A 17,582-nucleotide genomic window follows, 5' to 3' on the forward strand; every position below is an offset into this window, starting at 1 on the left:
AATCGGACCTTTAGTCGATCGTTTTTCCGATGAATCGATTGGCGAGCCATCTTAGCTAATCGTTTTTCGAATCAATCATTTTTCCAACTATCCGGCCTTTCTGTTTGATCGCATTTTCAACACATCGTTTTCTCAATGAATTCACCCGTTCGATCAGTCATTCTAACCAATCGGCCTTTTCAATTTCTTGTTTCTTTAATCAATCGTTTTTTCTATTGATCCGTGCTTTCAGCGAATCTTCCTGTTTAATCAATCGTTCATCCAATCAATCCGTTTTCTAATTAATTGACCAATTCGATAATCACTTTCCATTCAATCAGACAATTTAATAATCGTTTGTTCAATCATTCGATCAGTCATTTAAATCTATCCTTTATCTAACCAATCGGTCAGTTCAACGAATCATATTTTCGATTTATCGCCTAATCAGATAAATCTTTGATGCAACGAATCGACTCTTTAAATTTCAATCGTTTTTCCAATCAATCGAGCGACCAGCCTTTTCAATAATACTTTTACCGGTAAACCGATTCATCGATTTATTGGAAAAACAATTGAAGTGGAGAATTAAAAAAGGCTGCGAGTTCCACTTTAGAAAACTAAAAAAAAAAAAAAACAAAAAAAATCCTAGGGTCAGTGTTTTCTCAAAAAAGAAAAAAAAAAAAAAAGAGTTATTTTTTTTATTTCTCGATGGAATCTTTATTGTTTTTTAATCCTCCTCTTCGATTAATCGAAGCGTACAATGAATCGGTTAATATAGCAGAGATTCGAACGTAATACGTTTATTATGGAGGAAAACTCATTCGCGGCTTGAATACCCGATGCCCCGGAGCGCTGGAACGCGATTATCAGGATTCGGAAGTTGGTAAAATTCGCCACCTGCTGGAGGAGGGAATTCCCCCCAACCCTGAAAGGTCCCGCGAATCACGTAATCTCCGAATTACATGGCTATTCGCATCACGTAAATCTAAAGTCGTAACTCGACGGATCGTATCGGCTTGGCGCTAAAACATCCCGGAATAATCAAACATTCAGACTTTGAAATACGGCAATTTATGGAAGGTTAGTCCTGCGAATCGTGACGCAGAACTCGATTTGACCCTTCGAATTCAATGACTCCAATTCGCTTCTCAGAATCGAATCAATTTTTCCCCCAACACCTTTTCACAACCACAATATTTATCGCACCACAGTCGTGAATTTTATGAATTCACTGTAGGCGCAATTTTTGTCTTGAAAATTGAATGAAATTGTGATAGGCTGTCGAAAAAAAAAAAAAAAAAAATTGTTGGAACACATTTTGAAATGCAAATAGTCATCAAGTGAAGAAACAGACCTTTTGTATTAAAATCAACCGGAGTTTTAACTTGAAATACTTTTTTTTTTTTTACCTGAATCGAAAACCTTCGATGATCTCAAAATTGAAAACTTTAAGTATGCTTTACAAAAATGTTTAACAAATAAAAAGTTCTAAATTCAAGTTTACAGGTTTTTCGTATCTTTCCACCCGACAATAAATTCCTTCAATGTATGTCAATTTGAACAACCTTCGCAAATTTTCGCGAAATAATTAATCGTCCAAAAAAAATTCCACTGTGCTTTTTTATTTATTATTATTATTATTTTTTTTTTTTTTTTCTTATTCCTGCAATTTTTTTGGCCATTTGCCGTATCTCTCGATTTACTTCGAAGCAAAGAGAATCTTGAAATGCTGGTCATTGTCACGTACTTAGAGTCAGTTTTCCTGAAATTCTCTTCCGTTAATTTCCGCCCTTTGATTAGATTCGACCTACAGTTTCGCCGTCGATAAAGAAGAGAAAAGAAACGTGCAAAATGAAAGCTGGCATTTCTTACCTCTCTCGTGTCTTTTTCCCTTACCTCTCTGAATAAAATATCAAATAGCACGGTTCTCTTAAATCTCTGTAACAAGTAATTTGGGAAAAGGCAAAGTTCAATCAATTTCGAATTACCGAAATTCCAGTGTATATAGAAATGGGTTTTTTTTTTTTTTAATTTTTTCAATTATTCCGAGCTGCAATCTCACAGTCTTTCACCTTTTCGTTTCAATTGTTCTGCCAATCGAAAATATACCCAAGGATGTTTCACTGAGCAGAAAATTTTTGTTTTATTTGCATTTAATGGAGTGATCGAGAGAGATCGCTTACAAATAATTTTATTTTGATGAGGTGATTTTTCACGATTCTTTATACTTCATGATTTTTAATATTACTCGTGATTTTTGAAATGTTCATATAATTCGTCGTGATTTCTTAGATTTAATACGATTTCTCATGATTCCTAAGCACATGATTTCGTATGATTTTTGAGATTTCACATGGTTTCACGCGATTTCTCATGATTTCTACTATTTCGTATGATTCCTCATGATTCCAACGATTTCGTGCGGTTTCTCACGACTTCTAAGATTTCAAATGACTCCTTGAAATTACAAAGAGATCTGATTTCAGTGTGATTTTAGAGAATCACGAAACAACTTCGAATGATATCGACACCATGATTCCTTGACCGAATCACCCCTTGAAATATACGTCATCTCATCGAGTCTTCTTAGTAATGAAAAATTCGCATCGGTAATTTATCGAGAGAGGACCTCATCCAGCGGAAATGAAATTAACGATAGTATAACCAAGTCTTGGCGTGTCGAATGATTCACTAATTGTAACTACAATTTCCGAATCGCAGGATTTCCAAACTGCTGCAGGCGTATAAGCGAAAGACTCGGGAAATTTCGCGGAAACGATCTCTCAAGTGGCCATCTTTCATACCCTCAGCGTTAATGGCCGGTGACAATCCGACCTCGATTGCCTCTCGGCGAGCAATTAATGCTCTCAGCTTACTTTACGCCGCTCTCGGTCCCTTCGATCTAGTCAGTGAAGGGAAAGAAAGAGTCGAAGAAGAGGCGAACCGCTGGACCCCCATGAAATCGAAGGTGGACCGTTTTATTATTGCTATTCGAAAAGGGCCAAAGCACCCAGTCATGGAATTAGAACTTCGCAATTCCCACCAGAATGACAATTTTCATCCTCGTTTGATGCTGAAAACAAGTTTTAAACGAATACCTAACAATGAAATTTCTATGGCTTGTAAAATTTTCCCTCGTTATTTACCCGCTTGCAAGGGTGAAAAAATTATCATCGCGTATTTTGTCTTCTCTTAAAGTGAGTAAAAAAGGTGCCTGAGATTAATTTATTTTACATGTAAATCGTCGAATCAAGGTTTAAAGTACTTGACTTCTTAACTACAATTTTACGCTTGAAAAGTAGTCTGCTTTTTTTTTTTTTTATTTCGATTTATTTACTCCGTCTAAGGCGCAAATTTCAAAACTGATATTTCGGACAGATTATCGATATTTTTCGAAGCTTTCATGACCGAATTACTATTCACTGAAATTATATCGAAATTTGAAGTATCATCACAAGATGTTAAAAAAATATTCGAAAACATCGTACAGTTGTCGAAGTAACGAATATCGGGAGTTCCAAAGAGTCAACATTTACAAAATAACTATTCGAGTTTTGCAAATTTTTCACAAACTTTTTCGCTGAGAAAATTAGCGATTTTACGATAGTTGCAGATTTAATTACCTAATGAAATTAATGATCTATGATTGATCATGGGAGAACTTAAATGGCAACTGCAAGGTCAGTGAATTTGGGCTCCAAGCTCATGGGGCTTAAATAAATGCAATCAAAAGTTTGGGAGGTGTCAGCCGTTGTTTAAACTACGAATTAACTACACGAGGCTAAACAGCCCTACAAATTACATACCCGAAACTTCTTGTTTGTTTATCCATAGAGGCGTTATGCATACATATATATATATATATATATACACATATATATGTGTGTGTGTGAAAGCTGCAGCTGTTTGTTTGACCAATTAATCGTATAATTATACTCGTGAATAATTTATGCCCTAGTACATCTGTTTACAAAATAGTAAAAAATTAAGCTAAAAAATAGAATGTATGTACATATTTTGGAAAATACTGAAAACTATAGAAACAGAAAATCTCGTCGATGTTGGAACACTGCGTATTCGATGAAAAATCAGCGTTTCAATTTTTGCTAAAATCAATATTTTCTCTAAAAACATCTAAATCTTCTTTTTCACCACACTGACGAGAGAAGCAAACGAGGTCTTTGATTATCGAACTGTTGAATGAAGCAACGATGGAAAAAAAAAAAACTACAGCTGTACACTTAGGGTTATAAATAACAGAACGATGCGATGCGGGAGCTTAAATCCGCGCAAAAATGTGCGGGATGGAAAGCCCTCGGTTTTTCTCTGTAGAAATCTTTCTCCAACTCTATCGGGGATCTCATTTTTTTTTTTTTGTTTTCTTCCTGTTTTCTATTTTCTATCTTAAGTGAGAGAGACAGAGAGAGAGAGAGCAATAGAAGGCGGAGAGGCGAATCAGTCCTTTCGAATCTTTTTTTTGCCAATTTCAAGAAGGGTGAAATATCCGACACACAAATATATATATATATATATATATATATATATATATATATATATATATATACATATTAGGGGTGGAATCACGCCGGGATCTGCCGTCTATTTCTCTCTTTTTCTCTCTCTGTTTGTCTCTCTCTTTTACACGTTTTTTATTTTTCTCAATGCTGATATCATCGAATGAATTCGGTAATTGATTTATTGTATTTTTTTTTTTTTTTTTCAATCAAGCGTTCGATGCAAAAATGCCATCCATGAAATTCTAACTTCTTAGTGAAAACTCGATTCTTAGTATTTGTTTCTTCGCACATGGCTTATTCATTTGATTGATTCGTAATTTTGAAGGGTATAAAAGTTGAAGTCAAATCGTTCCGAAAAGAAAACGTGCCGAAGTAAATCGTATTTTTATTTATTACGCGTGTAATAATAAATTTGTAGTAATATATAATGCATTTATTTTGAAAAACTGATTAAAAGTGTTGATAATTTATTAGATGAAAGACAAAAACGGGAAACTAGTAAAATTTGTCCTTATTCGAAGTGATTATATTTCATTCGTCAAAGTTTGAAATCTAATTTTTTAATCCGCCTTCTGTCTCTCATCGAAAATTGTCTGAAAAATTCTTACACTTTTATTTAACCTTCTTGCCTTGATATTTAGATTTTTTTTGACTTTATTAAACGTATGGAAAATATGTGAAAACATGAGAAACCGATTGTTTGAATATCGGATTAAGAAAAAATATCAAATTTGAATATCTGGATGAAAAAGCAAACAGTGTCGATGATGTTATTATCATTATTAAAATTTCGAGCATACGTTAATTATACACCTGTGGACAGAAGTAAAGTCTTTACAAATTCTGGATTATATAGGAATTTAGTGAAGGTTAAATTATCGATAATAATCAATTAGACGCGAAATTAATTCTCTGCTCATATAACAGATGTTTGGAAACAAATTTATTCAAATATAGACATTTAGACGTATATAATCATCTATATAAAGGCGTATGAAATATAACCGACGATATAAAAATTGTCATGCAAAAATATAAATTCCAGGGAAATCTGGAATACTTTTTTCCGCCAGAGTAAAAAAAAAAAAAAAAAAAAACAAAAAACAAAAACAAACGGACGAATAAAAAATATCAACTTTTGTCTCTTCTCATTAAGCTTAACTTTGTTTTTATATTCCTCATTTCGTTTTCATCTACGTATTATACATTTTTATTCGTATAACGCTACTGCGACAACTTTATCCGCTTTTAAATTGAGTTTCTCATAATTCACGGTAATTCGTCACATGTACGACGTTGAAACGGTATATCAATTATATTAAATTGTGTAAGGAGTTTCATTTAGAAATTCTAAAGGAAGAAAGAAAATTTTAATTAAATAAAATATTCGGAACACGACATATTTTCGATTACGAAGTGAACAAAAGCCGAGAAAGATTTTTTTTTTTTTTTTTTTTCACAAGACAAGAAAGAAGTTGGAAAAGTGGAAAAATTGGAGAAAATCGCGCACGATCAACGTGAAAATAAATATAATTGAGAGCACGTTTTCAATCGGATCGTAAGGCTTTGAATTCTGATTTTCGCTCCTACATTTTTTCCTTCGTTAATCCACACATCCTTTCTTGATTTTTTATACGATGTTTATGACGCATGTACCTACGTTGAAGCTTAGCTGCAAGCACAGAAGCGCCTCGTTATCGTTTCATCGAAGCTCCGCAGTTCAGCCAGCAGCGTTTACTTTGGCTGGTAACGCAGACTGCACACCCATGATATAACACGCAAGCATGAAAGTCGGAAGTTCCGAGCTTGCAGATTATGCGCGGACTGGATAAAAAGATTTTATATTTCTTTTACGCGCAACAAAAACGTTTCTCGCAGTTGGTGCAAGTTGCCTCGTTGAATTCAACCACGAATATCTTTCCCAGCTTTAAATCTGCTCTCGTATCTTGCGAATGAAAGTAAAAATAAAAATTGCTCATCGAATTGGGAATATTTTCATAACAAAAAAGGGAAAGAAAATATGCAATTTTGCACCGAGTAATCAGGTCGCATTTTTTTTTTTTTTGTTTTTCATCTTTATCGTTGTAAAACTTTTTTTTGCGGATGTTGCGGAAATTTAATTTCACTGATCTTGTGATTCATATTCACGTTCGTATATATTGATGTTACGTATAAATTGCAACGTGATCGATGTGATTAAATTATTGTAGTTTTTGATCTGCTAATTGATATTAATGCTTGCGATTTTTGTTCGTTTAAGAAAAGCAAAAATACTGCTCTATCATTTTTCTCTCTATCCAACTTTACAGTTACAAGTAAATTTTTCTCACGCAAGGATCAAAGAAATTCCTCGATAATAAAACAGCTACAAAAACGCAGATTTCTAAATATCTGTGTATAATTTTTAAGGGAAACGTTACTTTGCTGCTTTGAAGAAAAAAACACTCGATCAACATAACCTGAAATCGATAAATTCGTCGAAAGGATTTTTAAGGGAAAAAATTTGTGTCACAACAACTTTTTCACAACGACGATTCGAATCGTCCTTTCCGTGCCTCATATCCATCGATAGAATCATTCCTCGTAGTTTGAATTTAGCAACAATTATCCAAACGAAGAAAAAAAAAAAAAGAAAAAAAATTAATTTTATTCGAATACGAAATAAATTTTGCTGTGTGAAAAAAAAAAAAAGCCGAAACCTTGAATTTTTCGACCATTTTTCGTACCGAAAATCGATCCCTCGACGTTACTACAGTGGCGCTGATTTATCGGGCTTTTCATTGGCAAGAAGAATAAATGAAAAAAAAAACGGCTTGCCTCTCCGCGAGTAAAGAATTGGAATTCACCTGGGTAGGAGATATTTATATTTTTACGATAATCGAATGAGGCACATCCGCGGGAAAACGCGGGGGTTTGTCATCGAGTCCCCTCCATAAATCAAATGTTTTCCCCGTGCCCGAGGAGAAGATTTTTCCCACGGTCTCCTAAAGCTCGGTCCGCGATCTACAAGCCTGCCTGCTTTTTACCTCCAAGATATATATCTTCCAATTTCCGAATCCTTGCTACCTCTTTACTTTGCCCGCATCTCTCTCTCTCTCTCTCTCTCTCTCTCTCTCTCTCTCTCTCTCTCGATCACGGGCCGCGGAATTCTGGCCGGTCAAATCTTTACCTCGAATCGTTACAAGATCCTTCTTCGTCCTTGCATTGCGGGAATGTACGTATAAATATAATATATACGGGTCGTGATATCGAAAGGGATTCTCGTCTCATTTTAACGCAACCAACGATTCGCGGATTTGTTTTTAATGGGTGGGGGTGGGGGGTGTATTTTTAATTTGACACTCGAAAAAAATGACACTTTTTTTAAACATTTTTTCAAAAGATAAAGGCAAAGTATTTTAAATTAACCGATTACGGTATTATAGCGTAACATTTCAAGAATGTTTCCTGGAAATATAGGTAAGTAATATTAAAAACTATGCCGTTGGCAGGAAATCTCTGCGGTGACGTCTCGAACAAAACAAAGTTGCTTCGCTGCGACGGTTGTAACTAACCGCTGGGTCATCCGAAATCAAAAAATCAAATCGATTTCATTGATTTATGAGTTTCCCCAGGTAACGCTGTCGAGTGTATTTTTTTTTTTTTTACCTGTTTTTCCACTTTTGGCAAACACTGGAAAGTCGAAGGCGCGATTTTTGCTGAAAAAAAAAAAGAAAAGAAAATTTACGAGTTTGTTAACGTAAAATAAAGGAGTGAAAAAAAAATAAAATAAAAACCCCAAGATCAGTTTACACCGATAATTTTCAATATTTACATCTCTGTCGCAAAATTTTCATCGCAATTATATAATTCCTACGAGTGTACGGAGAAGCATAATGGAGAGGAATCGGTGAAATTGAAAAAAAGTTTTTACCAACTTCCCGCTATATTGGAAGGGGGGGGGGGGGGGGGGGGCGATGAGATGGTTTTTCGAGGTAGCCAATATCGGGCTGGTAAAATAAAACCCGGGTTAAGATTCGTTTTCTTTTCTTTTCTTTTTTCTTTTTGTTTTTTTTTTTTTTCGTTCAAGACTAATTAACTTGTAGATCAGCGTTGCCGCCGCCGCCGCGGTCACGTGATATATTATCGGTTACGTCGTCGAGAGCGGAAAATCGACGACGATTTTCAACGAAACGGCGCTCGTAGGGGCGGGAGATTGGATTCGGAGAGGTAAGCCGCGCCGTTTCAACTTGTACAATTCTCTCGATATTCCTCGTCCTGGCAAGGACTTCAAGGATTGTTACGAGATCCTCGAAGGACTATGCCGACTGCTAAACCGCCGATTTCACTTGGCAAAATGACATTGCCGAGAAGAGAGAGAGAGAGAGAGAGAGGGGGGGATCCCTCCGTCTCTCTCCGATCAGGGTTAACTTCAACCTTGTCAAATATACCTTATACCTTCACCCCCACCCCCCTCGGCTGACACGGACATTCGAGGTTTCCCAGATCCTGGCTATCGATCAATGTCAAGGGATGATTCGCTCGATTTAACCCTTTCCGAATCGGAACCGTTCACCCACGCTCCGCGTTTATTTATCATGTCGACGTTTTTATCGCAATTATGTCGAATTCGAGAGCGAGGAAAGAAGAACAAAAAAAAAAAACAAAAAGAAAAGAAAGAAACCGAAACAAGCTGGAAAAACGGTTTTTGTTTTTTTTTTTTTTTTGTTTTTTTTTTTTTGTTTTTCCTTTTGCAATACTTTTCATCACAGTGAAAATACAAGAGTCTGTCGGTCCGTACGAAAAAATTTTGCACGATGATGTCGAAAACGGTCGAGTGAAAAGTCTGAAACTGACAGGACTTGGCAGCCGAATTAAAAAGTTTTTAACGAATAATTAGAGAAAAGAGAAAAGAAATAAAAATTGTTGTTTCTTTAAAACTAAACGTACAAGTTGGGGAAAACGTAATAATTCTTTATTTAGACAAAGTAATTAAGAGGAAAAACGTATAGGTTTGTGGGTAAAATGTTGTGAATCTATTCGTTTCCGGTAGAACCCGAAGTTGAAATTATTTCGTTGTCAAATCCTGTAAGTTTGAGATTATTTCATTCGAGTCACTTCCGAGATAATCGCCGGAGATTTTTTGGAAATTTTAGACAATTTTTGGAATGCTCGAAAACGTGAAGAATCGTTGAAATTAGAAAGAGTAAGTTTTCACCGAAACCGATACTTTTCCGATATCACCAACGTTCGTGAAAAGTGAAAACAACAATTTTCAAACGTAAATAAAATTGTAAGCGAATTCCGAGAAGCTGCGAAGCTTTTTCAATTGCTTGAATTTGTACGGTGCTTGAAAATTTGAAAAAAAATTCAATCGATCTGCGGGCTTTTCGAAATATAACAAAGAATCAATCTCTCACACCTTTATTTGAATTCATTCTGTGCATCGAATCGAAATCCCAGATTTGTTTGTATTTATTTCGAAAAACAAAAAAAGAAAATCAGGGTCTTTTGTTTCTCGATGGATTTTTGAAAACCGTCTGTTTATTTTCTCCGGTGATGAAAAAGTAGAGGAAGTAACGTAAGCAGACGCGTTTCACGAATCGTGCGATCACAGTCAGTTCTGAAAACAAATTTATTGACGGGCGAACGTGGAAGCTTCCGGCCTAGTTTTTTTAGCTGGAAAACCAAACTTCCGGAAGCCTCGAGGGTCTCGTAATTAAACGGATTCGCAGTTTACTTCCCTTCCCGATTCAATTCATTTCGTCTCTGTGGACATCTATGAAGGAAATTCTCGAGGCGAGACGATTTGGTGGAAAATCGAGTCGATTTTGTAAGAATTTTTTTAAATTTATTCAATTAATTCACGAATAAACTTTAAGCCTATTTTATAAGGTACGACGAAAATGTCACGATTTCTTTTATTCTTGTCTTTAAATATATATATATATATATATATATATATATATATATATAAAACACGAGCCGTCCTTAAGTTTAAGATTGACTCGTTCATCCATTACATCATTCGTTCATTCCATGTGTCAATTATTTAAAAGGTTGTGTATTGTTAAAATTGTAAATAATAGTCTTATCTTCGATTGCACTTGACTCTTGGATTTCACTTTATTTATTTTGTTTCTTCCTTTTGAATGGTATCGCTTTAATTTTGACATTGTTTTCTGGAGTTTTCACTTTTTGTGTTTGAAACGTTTGTCTGGATGGTTTAACTTTGCTTTTTACGAGACCGGAACCTCCGTACCTCGTTCCTCCAAGAGAGCCGCTTCTTACCAAGATAGTCGAAACTGATGAAGAAACACACGAGGTGTCAAACTCTCAACAGCTCTCTTTTTCATAATTCAGCGGGTATATTCGAATCGTTACAAATTTCATCTCTCCGATTTTTATTTTTCCGAATCGAGTCCGCGGTGAAGATGAATTTAGTATATTTCTTTCATGAAGTTTACTGTGAGACATTTTTTTTTTTTTTTTTAATATTTTTCACACCTCATCTTTGTCTTTCTGTCTCTCACTCAATTTCAGTTATTCATTTTCAATAATGATCTTACACAACGATCTAAAAATATTGTAAAATTTTTACGATCCAGATTGTAAAATATAGTCTGCCCAGATAAATAGAAAACGTATAAAAGTGAGTAGATTTTTCAGCTAGTCATAAGAAAAAAAAAGGCAGCAAGTGGAACAAAAATTACTCAATTGAATAGAATAATTCATTTGAGGAAGAAGAAGACAGGAAAAAGTAAAATTGTAATCACAAAGAGAAACCAAAAGTATTTCTATGATTCTCATTTCATCTAATTTATTTCGTCGTAATAAAATGAGTAATGAGAATTTATTCGCATTTTCAGTCCTTGGACTTGAAACGTTCCCGGTTTCAAGAAACGAATTTCAAACTGTGGTCTGCAGAACGGTGAGTTGGTTTACGTCCTTTAATTATTTCCTGTGGTTCATTTGTCCCGTAGTATAAAATGACAAATTTAGAAAAATTGCAAGTATACTAAATTTTTTATTTATTTTTTTTTTTTTTTTCTCGCCCTTCGTTTCGCCCGTAAGAAATATTTACTACATTCTTGAACGCTGCTAGGAAACAAGATCCGTTAGGAAAGAAGGACAAAGAAATCGGTCGGAAGGTAATTTTTCAAAGAGCTTTTTCACCTGATAAATAAAAATTACTCGATATCGAAAATCAAACAAGTCATTGAAATTTTTTTAATCAAATCGATATATTCTTTTCTCCTTCGTTTTGTTTTTCCTGCGTTGTTCACTTTCTCATTTTCGTCAAGGATCGTCGTTATTTATTTATTTTTTTTCTTTTCTTACTTGAACTGATTTAACTATCAACCGGGAAATCGGAATTATAGCAAAAATTACACGCGGTGGTAAAAAAATAAATCAACATCACTAAATACGGACTGATAAAAATATATCAAAAATACATATCTCTGAATTACTTTTTTTTGTGCATGATTCGTTGAATGTAAAAACTGTGAAATCAATTCAAAGGACAAAATGAAAAAAAAAAAAAAGGAAAAAAAACACATTACTAACTGATTGGTTCAAGTGACACTTGCCGAATTAGGTCAAGATATATATGGGGCATTCCCTTCTTACTGTTCGCAAACTTTTACCGATAAAAACACGTCGAAAAAAATTACAAGTGAGAGTTATTTTACCATAAATGGTTGCTCAAAAATTTTCGTACATCACCGCGGATTTTTGAAGAAAAATTTAGATCTCTCGCAAGAGATATTTTCTCTTCTTTATTTTGCCAATAAAAAAATTCCAAATGGTAAAATGGTTGGGAAAAATCTGAAGAAAAATTTCAAAAAACCCATGCGACGTCTAAAAATGTTTGAGCAACCATCCGTAGCCGAACGACTTTCGCTTCGAATTTTTTTAACGCTACTAAAATTTTTAATTTCAGTCCGCGGATAAAATCGTTTCTAAAAATTGTGAAAAATTCAAACTAAGCCGTAAAACAAGAAAAACAAAAAAAAAAAAAAACAGAGTACCTTTCAAAGTGGGTAAAACCCAGATCGAATCGGCGTGGAATGCCCCGTATACACGCTCATATATATATATGTATATATATAAATCGAGGAACGAATTATTCACTATGTTTCGCATGACAATAAAAATAATAATAATATTAGTAAAAATTCGCTGGCTAATCCCCTCGTCGACGTATTTCGTGTGCTTTACGGAGGGTCCAAACACTCCGACACGCCAGAATATCGCAGCTCGTCATCTTCACGGAATGGCAATTAGACACGTTTAGCCGAATGATCCGCAGAGTGGACAGATGAGAGATGCTTGCCAGCACCTTTCGTTGTGAATAACCCTGTTCATTAACGGGATATCGGTAAGGGAAGGGGATGGTGGAAGCTTCGTCTCAGGTTCCCTAATTAACAGCCTTGGAACTCCCTAATTGCCCCCGCGTACAGTGTACACACGGGTGTTGGTGTTGGACTGGCTTTTCTCTCTTCCTCTCTCTTTCTTTTTTTTCTATCCGTCGAAATATTTTCAGGTATAATCCTCGGTGCCTCCGAGATTTTCACACGAAGCGGGGTTGAAGTTTCGAAGATTTAAAAATTCCGAAAACGCCTGATTTCGAATTATTCGGTGGCGGAATTTGAGATGTAAGGAAATCGAACGTTGACGAAACGACGAAGTTTCGAATGGCCGGAAAGTCGACGGCTCAAAGTTCCGAAATGCAAGATTCCGAAAATTCATGACAAATTAAAATGTACTCGCGCAGCTTGATTTACTCGACGCGCTGGCGTTAAAAATGTGAAAAAAAAAAACCGAAAATCGGAATGACCGGGATTACGAACGTAAGAATTAATATCGAAAATCCAAAACAAAGAAAGATCGAAGTGATGAAATTTCAACAAGCCAAAAATTCACGGAACCGAAAATCTTTGATCGTACGGAATTTCGACGTTTCGGATTTTTTAATTTCTCTCACTTTCGCGAACTTTCAGCTTGATTTCCTCAATTCAAGTTCCGCCAAGAAAAAATTCGGAATTCAGCGCTTTCGGAACTTTTCAAATTCTAAATTTCAACCCCGCCCCGCAGCTTTCAAGTATAATAATTTAGTTTAAACCCGTCACGTGGTAAAATCAATCAAAATGATCGATATTTTGTCAGCTAAACTTCAAAACACGTTTCGTCTATACGAAATGTCAACGAAATTCTATACCAGCTCTCTGAATCTCTCGCGTTTTTATCTACTCCGACTAGTTTCTTATACCCATAATGAATAACGAATAAAGCAGCGAGAAGTAGTGAAAATTGATTCGTAATAAAAAAAAAAAAAAACAACAACAACTTCGTTTCAATGTCACCGATAAATGATGGGGCAGGAAAGCATCTACGGGCGGTGGAAATTCGTAGCTTTCACTCCGGCTCTGTGCTTGCGATTCTCACCCGTTGCAGGGGATGAAGCTTTTCGGTGATTAACGAGAACAATGGCTTTGTTTTGCCTTTTAACGAGGAGCTTTCGCGCCCGTGTGAAACGAAACGCGGTCGACACCCCGGTGAGAGTATCTGTTGCTAAATACCTAAGCGATGAAATAACCGGAAGTGGAGAAGACGGGTTGTTCCTCTTCACATGAATGGGACGCCTCCGCGGAGAGTATCAGCTTCGAAATTGACTAACAATCAGCGATGGAGGACGAAGGATTTGACAGGATTGAATTCAATTTCTTTCTTTTTTCTTTTTTTGTTTTGGACACGAGATGCATTCGATGAAACGCAAAATAAGTGCGAGTGAGTGAAAAGAAATTTGGTGACATTTTTTTTTTCTCTTTTCATTTATTTTAAAGGGAATCGAACGACGAAGTTTTGAAATACAAAAATTATATCAGCTCGATAAAACCTTACTCTAAACGACTGGTTTTATTGAACATCATCATTTCATTCACATCACTGAATGTCGTTCACTTGTAATTTGAATTGTATTGTAGAATATTAATTTTTCAACAACAAGTGATCTGCCGTTTTTTTTTTTGTATACCTATACTGAAAGAAAAATGTAAAGCATCGTTTGATGAGGGAAATTCAAATTATCGGAACGCGTATGAAAATTCGTTCATCATTTAGTCAGAAGATAATTTTTTACATCGAATCGATAAAATTGTTATTTTATATAGTTAAAATCATTTTTTACAGAATAAGGGAAAACTATGAATTACTTATGATTAAATTATGATAATTGAACGAAATTTAAATTGATTTTGATCAAATATCAATCCAATGAAATGAAAACGATCGACAATTAATTTAATCTTATCGAAAATATCGTCAATCGGTCGGCGTATTAATTACCGATAAAATGTGATCGCCATTTGTTGTTTTCACTGCGAAATTTCCGTGTGCTCGTTGGTTTGATTCATCTCCTCGATGCAAAGAATCGATTTGACTGTCTCGTGCTTATTTTCATCGCGACTGCTAAAGCTCATTGCACAAAGCTCATTGCACAAAGCTCATTGCTCCAAGCTTTGTCGTAAAATTGTAATCACGTTTAGATCTCGTGTAAATTACACGAATGTCTGGATCACGGTGAAGTTTATTCACGAGCAATAAATTACCAGTTCACGGCAATGGCGGAATCATTGCGAATTTAAAAACGCATTACGGAGGACGATTTTCACCGGAAAAAAAAAATAACCGCGTGTAAATATATTACATATTCCCCATTCGCATCGGAAACACGCATCTAACGTATGGAAGAAAAAAAAATCCCCCAGGGGTAAAATGAAAATGTTTTTCTTTTATTTTTATTATGTTTGTTTGTTTTTTTTTTTTTTTCATTTTTGTTTCAGTATTCTCCTCATTTTACCTTTTCTCTGTAGCCGTTTCGCTCGATGCGCGAAATGAGAGAAAAAAAAAGCTGGGAAACGGGGTGAGAAGAAAAAAGGCGGGGAGAAATACCTCTGGTTAACCCTTTTCTCTTTCTCTCCCTCTCTCTCTCTCTCTCTCTCTCTCTCTCTCTCTCTCTCTCTCTCTCTCTCTCTCTCTCTCTCTCTCTCTCTCTCTCTCTCTCTCTCTCTCTCTCTCTCTAGTTTTTAATTTATTTATTTATTTTTAGCTCTCAACCAGCTACGTATATTTTTGTACAAATACCAAAACATGTTATTATACATTCCTTGCCACACAACTCGCGGTAAAAAAAATTTGCAACGCTTAATTTTCGTTTTTAATTTCTCTCCTCTTTCAACTCCACCACATTATTCAATTATTCATTCGTTGATTTGAGTATTTATTTATTTATTTCAAATTTGATGGTGTTTTTTTTTTTCTGTTCTGTTTCTTTCTCGTCTGTCTTTTTCGGGTGTTTTATATGTATTTTAACTAGATGCAACAATTGACTACGGCATTGTTGACAGTCCCATCCTGTCGACGTTCAATTCTGTTGTTTTGAAATCTTTGATATTCATCTCGGAGTGTACGATTTATCGAACAAGGAACGATTGAAATTTATCACACAATGATACGTGGAATTTAGAACAACGTATTTAAAATAATAGATTTTTGTTTCGAACGACTGATTATTTATTTTGATTTTAAGAAAACGTAGAGTGGAATCTAATATATTCTCTGAAATCAATGCAATGACGGTTTTGTTAACTTTTGTTTTTATTTATTTTCTTTTATCTTACCCTCACAGGAAGTAAATATTTCCCCGAATTCGTACTTCGGTTTTGTCTCTTTGCCTTTCGATTTCTCTTCAAATAAACGTTTCACAAACATCCCGGCCGGCGGAAAATCCTCAACGTCGTTTTGCAACTCTCACCCCGTCAATTACAGCATTTATTTATTTATTTATCCTCGATTTTTCAACCCCTTTCGCTGATGCCTCTGCGATATTCAGGCATCTGTCAAATCCAAACGAAACCCTTTACATTCGACAATATTCACCATATTTTTCGACAGAAGTAAGCTCCCTCCAATAATACGTATCGCGTGCCTAATGCTACAAGGTCGTGACCTCGAAATACTCGATTTTAGTGCCCGAAGGGCGTGTAATTTTTATTTATCTTCACCATTTGCTCCGAAAATGATAAAATCGTACAATTGAGTCGAAATCAAGCGTTTGAAAATATAATTTTTCCATTAACAATAGCATACATGAGAAAAAATAAAAAAAAAAAAACAAGCTTGCGACCACTTTTTTTTTTTTTTTTTTCGAAAACGTTGTAAAAACCATCGAAATGTGAGAAAATTGAGGGATCTTGCGAGAAAATTTTCGAGGAGAAAAAAAAGGTCGTAACGACCACTCTTTGTTTGTTTGTTTATTTTTTTTTTCTTCCTTGCGAACGCTTCAAAAATTACTAAAGCGAGTTAAAAATTGAAACTACCAGGGTTTTGGAGTGAGGATGCCGATTTTCTAAAGGTCATATTATCCAAATCATCAGTTACCGGAATTATAGGAATAACAATAATAATTTATGTCGGTTACGCCCTTATGCAATTATTGTAGTAGATAATTTTTTCAATTTTCATCGGGACCAAAAATTCGAATTTACCATCACATACGACATTTTCCTTTTGGTTGATGAATTTATACTCGTGTAAAATATTTTTGGCAGATACGACTTGAAAAAAAAAAAAATATACATACATACGTGTTTTACTCAATTTTTCTAGTTACTGTAACAAATGAAATTTTTCTCAGTGTATACATATATAATAATATATATATACACGTATCGTTAAAAAACTGTTTTAATATCGTTGGAAATACGAAAAACGAGGTACGCGTAACCATTTTGCGCTATTGTCGATCCTTTTTTGGTTGTTGCAACGCAAAATCAGTTTGCGAGGTTTACTCTACTTTTTTAGTTAAAAAAGTTTTCAACTTCAATTTATTCTTGCACAAGCATTAAATTTTCGCAACAGTTGCAAGAAAATAAATAGTAACGGATACTAGACTTTCCGGTAACAGATAGAAAACTAATTTTCATTTTCTACCTAGAACAATATTTTGTCGATTGCGGTAAAAATTGAAAATAGTCAAGGACCGAGCGGTGACGGGAACTAAAAATTTCCCTCAGCGTATACACGTCGTTTTCCCTTTTT

At 35.0% G+C, this 17,582-nt stretch overlaps 1 protein-coding gene across 6 annotated transcripts in view; it reads right to left on the reverse strand.

Annotated features, from left to right (window-relative positions):
- Positions 1 to 17,582, reverse strand: part of LOC107225915 (glutamate receptor ionotropic, kainate 2) — a 251,204-nt gene that overhangs the window by 152,729 nt on the left and 80,893 nt on the right. The window contains exon 1 of one of the 6 annotated variants that reach the window (XM_046744599.1): positions 8,148 to 8,166. The exons of the other annotated variants lie outside the window; for them this stretch is intronic. The gene's annotated coding sequence lies outside the window, so the exon portion shown is untranslated. Of the gene's footprint in view, positions 1 to 8,147; positions 8,167 to 17,582 lie in introns of those variants that run through there. 6 annotated transcript variants of the gene reach the window in all.

Source organism: Neodiprion lecontei, chromosome 7, assembly GCF_021901455.1.
Source record: "Neodiprion lecontei isolate iyNeoLeco1 chromosome 7, iyNeoLeco1.1, whole genome shotgun sequence".
Lineage (NCBI taxonomy): Eukaryota > Metazoa > Arthropoda > Insecta > Hymenoptera > Diprionidae > Neodiprion > Neodiprion lecontei.